We start from the raw sequence: 6000 nt of genomic DNA, 5'->3' as shown, positions 1-6000 counted from the left end.
GGAATTTAACTCTTTTGAAGTTAACGATCATACTAGCTGATATTGCTGTTGTACCCAGCTTCATAACATAATTGTTATCATCTTCGTCTGAGTATGAGGTGTTATGTTCGTTCTGAATCGTATGAATGCGAGAGCATTTTGATGAAAAATGATTCATTCTGTTGCAGCTCTTGCATGTTTTATTCCAAGCTGGACATTTTTCTTTGATTCGCTCGTGACTTTTGCCACAGAATTTGCAACAGTGTATCCATTGTGTAGAGGATTGTTGTTTTTGGTGAGAGTGAGAGTGAGAAGATCGATGCCGTTGCTGAGGAAATTGAGGTTTTGAATGAGAAGATTGAGGTTTTCTAAGAGAATGTCGAGACGATGAGTAATGGTTGCTTTGATGTACCTTCTGTATGGTGTGATCTTGTAGTGTCATGTTCTGTAGTTGTGTTTTGGCTGTTTCATGCGTACGACAAGTATCAATTGCTTTTTGTAGTGTAGGGGTCTTGTTGTTGTAGCAGGTGTTTTCTTGTTTCCTCACATTTGATTCCAATTATGATTTTGTCACGGAGAAGGCTATCTTCAATAGTGCCGTAATTACAAGATTTTATCAGTTTTCTCAGCTCTGAGAGGTACATTTCAAACGATTCTTCCTGTCCTTGTTGTCGGGAGTTGAAAATATATCTCTCATAACTTTCATTAGTTTTCCCCACATAGAAAAGCTTAAATTTTTCAGTAATATTTTCGAACGTTTCTTCCTTTCCTTCGAAATTGAAGCCATCGTAAATATTCATAGCTGCTCGTCCGATGCAAGATAGGAGTGTAGCAGATCGTATTCTTTTCATCCCCTTTTTCTAGCCCAGTAGCGATTTCAAAATTAGTCCAGTCACGAGAGAATTGTCGCCAATTCGAAGCTAAGTTGCCTTCCATGTTGAGTGGTCTTGGCGGAGGAATTGACATTGTTGATCTCGAAGTTGCCATAATTGCAGGGATGCAACTCTTTCAAAAAAAATAAACAAACAGTGATTGTGATAATTTAGTTGGTTATTTCCCTTGGATAGAAATTTTGGCGAGAATGTCACTTAGGAGCGATTAATTCTGATTTCCAAGAGTTATTGCCCTTGAGAGTGAGAAACTGCCATGCGGGGGGATTCCCCGGAGATAATGATGAACTTGATAGAATAACAATTGTTTTCGTTGTTAACTCACAGGACGAGTGAAGTTCTTTACGCCGCTGCCACCATGATGATTGGGAACATAACCAAAGACAATGAATAACATTGACGAGCCGAATGAAAAGATATAACTTTATTAATAAATGATAAAGTAATGAGTGATGATCGTGATGAGTATTGATGGCTTGAGAAGAGAGTGAGTGAGAGCGAGGTTTAGAAACGGAAGTTGTTATATAATTGTATGTAATGATGTCTTAGAGTAAAAGGTGTTACGTATTCTTATAGAACCAATCAACAAGAAGTATTATGGGTTTGTAACTGTCAGCTCCTTCGCCGGTTCCCCCAACTTCAGGATTGCAAATATTTAGGCGTGCTTCCAAATTTTTGGAAGCTTTCCTTTTTCAAAGATGGCAGACATTGCCTCTGCCAGCCAGGCTCGTGCCCTGGGGCACTGATGCGTCGCCATACCGGGATGTATGCCATATATCCCTGCTGCTCTGCCGTTCTTCACATCGCTAATGTCTGCACCCACTTCTCGGGGACTGAACGGGTATGTCCAGTCTGGCTCTTCTCCCACGACACCGCGCTCGAAAGACTGATTCGGGACACATTTCCTGCGGTTTTTTTATATTCTTGGCAATTGTGCCTGCCTCACATTCCGGCGCAGCCTTCGCGAAATTCCGCTAAGGATACAATTTCGTTATCAGTCGCCAACCGCGGCGGCTAGAGTGTGTAAAGTCCACGGCCTCCTGCCACCGTTGTTTCTTTCCTTCTGCCAGAGACTGAGGTATTCTATCAGCAACGTCCTGGGACTGGGTCTGCTGGTACTCCTTGTACAGCTTTTCCAACTCCTACGTTCAGTAGGGGGTGTAGAATTTCCGTTTGTCCCGTGGAATGGAGCGGTGAGCGACTTAACTAGCAGCCTGTTAAATCCGGTTGTGTTCTCGGACTTGGGAGGGACAGCAGGGCATACCTGCTCGATAATAGGAACTAAATTCCTCCCAGTCAGCCTTCCTGAAGTTCCATCTGTAGGGTGGGAGAGACTGCACCGTCGGGATTGTCAACCCAGCTGTGACAAGAACCGGCGTGTGGTGGCTATGCGGGAAGTCGCCAATGACTGCTGCTTAACATGCAACGGTTCCTCGTTCGCTCCCTTCGTCATGAGGGTGAGATCAAGCGCATACTCCTTCCTACAAAATAATGGTACCAGATTGATCATTCGAAAGCAGAGGTTTGACTCAGCAACACCTCTGCCTCGAAGATTACACTGGCTGCCCATTGAGAATAAGGTCAAATTCAAAGCATGTGTCATAGTTTATCGCTGTCTGGAAAACATCAACCCTCTCGCTCTACCTTACCTAATTCCGTAACAAATATCCGACAACCTGATATTTGCGTTCCTCAAACGACCCTCCATGTTTGGCTGTATCTCGTATTCGTACAAAGGCTGGAACAAGGTCCTTCTCTCAGTTTGCCCGTCTGTAAGGGAACACCTCTACCTAACAGGCGTCATGTCCCGTCCTACATGTTAAGTGTCGCTGTTGGCCTGGGACCCCATGTAACGCGCTTTGAGCACCTTTAGTGGATATTGCGCCGTATAAAAGCTCATTTAAACAAAAAAAATAGAATCGAATCTCGTAACAATTCGTGTGTTTCTACTTATTATCAAAGGGGTCCCGATAGCTTAGTCGGTAGAGCCTTCGCTTCACACGCAAGTGTACCGAGATCGGTTCCGGGTGAAGACGAAACTTTTTTCCATACCCCTCTGTCCACCCAGCAATGATTTGGTAGCTGGGTCTGATAGATCTGGCACAAAGTACTATGCGATAAACTAGCGTCCTATCCGAAGGATGGAAAGTAATTGCCATTGTCCGTTTCACGCCATAGAAACCGGGATAAACTCCGGCTCCAAGGGCCTCGTGGCCCTGAAGGACTCCGTTTGTTTTACATGTACACATAGGTGCGTGCTTAGGTGCATATATAAGCAGGTCTGACAACCGAACACAATTATGGGCCTGTTTTAACATTGTATTGCGTTGGGTGAGTATTTCCATTACAATAAGCCCATAACAATTTAGGTTATCAGACCTGCAAATAAGTACACATCGGCGCGTGCGATTTCAATTTTCTTGATAAGAAGCCTTTTATGTAAATGTTCTGTAACTTGCTCCGTTGTGTGTTTCTTTAGTGTGTGTAGTTGGATCCGATTGGTAGTGATGTGTTCAAGGATATTTCGAATACGTTCCATCTTTAACTCACTCAACCCTAACACCGACTATATCCGTAGTTTACCCGGGTTACTTTTAACCATGCCTATTCATTACATTTTTCTGAGACAAATTGTATGCATAGTATCGAAGCTAATGTTTTTGATTTTTGCTTGTAGTTGAATAAAACTATATATGCAATAATACATTTTTTTTTTCCAATTTTGAAAAGTAGCAAAACTCTCTAGGATTGAGTGAGCTAAAAATCAAATTGACTTAGAATCTCTAACATAGAATGTAATGTATGCATATTCCCATTGTCTAACACGCTCAATATTGTTGTTCTGAGGCATTAGAATAAACTTAAAACTTGAACATTTATATAGCGCATTATCCACTGAACATGCGCAACGCGCTTTACAAGGGGTCCCCAGCCAACATCAACACTTAACACTTAGGACGAGACATGACGCCTGTAAAGCGATATTACAATTTTTTTTTCGGACAGAGACAATGATGTTAAAGGTCAGGTACTCATTTTACACCCGAGTACCGCGAGATTATGTCGAGACATGACGCCTGTAAAGCGATATTACATTTTTTTTTTCTCGGACAGAAACAACGATGAGGCCAGGTAGCGCAATTCCACTAAACATGCTCAACGCGCTTTACAAGGTCCCTGTCCAACCGTAACTCTTAACACTTAGGACGAGACATGACGCCTGTAAAGCGACATTACAACTTTTTTTTTCGGACAGAGACAACGAAGTTAAAGGCCAGGTACTCATTTTGCACCCGAATACAGCGAGATTATTTAAGTAAAGAGGTTCATCCAAGGACTCAACTATGGGTCACTCAGAGCGAGACTCGAACCCTGGACCTTCCGATCCGAAAGCGGGTGCCATACCACTTTACTCGGCCATATAGCCGCACGTAGAACTTTGGAAGGAGATCATTCGTCCCGTAAGAGAGGAGATTCCAAAGAGTTACTTGACTTGGATTTGACGTACGCCTTTTGGACGGGGAATACAGGACTAAGCATAGCTGGCAAATCGAATGTTGACAATTTAGATTTTGTGTCAGCAATTTGTAGTAGTAGTAGTAGTAGTAGTAGTAGTAGTAGTAGTAGTGGTAGTAGTAGTAGTAGTAGTAGTAGTAATAGTAGTAGTAGTAGAAGAAGTAGTAGTAGTAGTAGTAATAGTAGTAGTAGTAGTAGTAGTAGTAGTAGTAGTACTAGTAGTAGTAGTAGTAGTAGTAGTAGTAGTAGTAGTAAGCCTCACAGTCGTAGTAGTAGTAATAGTAGTAGTAGTAGTAGTAGTAGTAGTAGTAGTAGTAGTAATAGTAGTAGTAGTAGTAGAAGAAGTAGTAGTCGTAGTAGTAGTAGTAGTAGTAGTAGTAGTAGTAGTAGTAGTAGTAGTAGTAGTAGTAGTAGTAGTAGTAAGCCTCACAGTCGTAGTAGTAGTAGTAGTAGTAGTAGTAGTAGTAGTGGTAGTAGTAGTAGTAGTAGTAGTAGTAGTAGTAGTAGTAGTAGTAGTAGTTGTAGTAGTGGTAGTAGTAGTAGTAGTAGTAGTAGTGTAGTAGTAGTAGTAGTAGTAGTAGTAGTAGTAGTAGTAGTAGTAGTAGTAGTAGTAGTAGTAGTAGTAATAGTAGTAGTAGCAGTAGTAGTAATAGTAGTAGTAGTAGTAGTAGTAGTAATAGTAGTAGTAGTAGTAGTAATAGTAGTAGTAGTAGTAGTAGTAGTAGTAGTAGTAGTAGTAGTAGTAGTAGTAGTACTAGTAGTATATAGTAGTAGTAGTAGTAGTAGTAGTAGTAGTAGTAGTAGTAGTAGTAGTAGTAGTAGTAGTAGTAGTAGTAGTAGTAGTAATAGTAGTAGTAGTAGTAGTAGTAGTAGTAGTAGTAGTAGTAGTAGTAGTAGTAGTAGTAGTAGTAGTACGCCTCGGAGTCTGAATGAGCTGGCTAATCGAATGTTGACAATTTAGATTTTGACGACTGTTGTGTCAGCAATTAGTAGGAGTAGTAGTAGTAGTAGTAGTAGTAGTAGTAGTAGTAGTAGTAGTAGTAGTAGTAGTAGTAGTAATAGTAATAGTAGTAGTAGTAGTAGTAGAAGTAGTAGTCGTAGTAGTAGTAGTAGTAGTAGTAGTAGTAGTAGTAGTAGTAAGCCTCACAGTCGTAGTAGTAGTAGTAGTAGTAGTAGTAGTGGTAGTAGTAGTAGTAGTAGTAGTAGTAGTAGTAGTAGTAGTGTAGTAGTAGTAGTAGTAGTAGTAGTAGTAGTAGTAGTAGTAGTAGTAGTAGTAGTAGTAGTACGCCTCGGAGTCTGAATGACGCTTGTGCGATTCAGCCACAGAGTTTTTTAAACTCCGATGAGTATACCAGCTTTCTCCATCCATGTTGATAATTGTTTCCATTGGTTACGGTCCTGGGCCAGAGTTTTGAGGCTGTCAAGATCTTGTTGTGACTTTAGTACGGAGGGCACTGCAGTTTTTCTTAGTTCTTCAGGGATTCATCCGGCCTCGTCTGAATCCAGAAATTTCTGATATTATGTAGAGCTGAGAGATCCTGGTTTTGGAGTGGGTTTTACTTTAAGTACGTGGATTGAAATTAAGATTTTATTTCTCTGTTCCGGAGAGATAGCT

This window comes from Berghia stephanieae, chromosome 9, assembly GCF_034508935.2.
Source record: "Berghia stephanieae isolate SIO BIC M18660-M18661 chromosome 9, UCSD_Bste_1.3, whole genome shotgun sequence".
Lineage (NCBI taxonomy): Eukaryota > Metazoa > Mollusca > Gastropoda > Nudibranchia > Aeolidiidae > Berghia > Berghia stephanieae.
The sequence above is the reverse complement of the archived record's forward strand: the minus strand, read 5'-3'. Positions refer to the sequence as shown.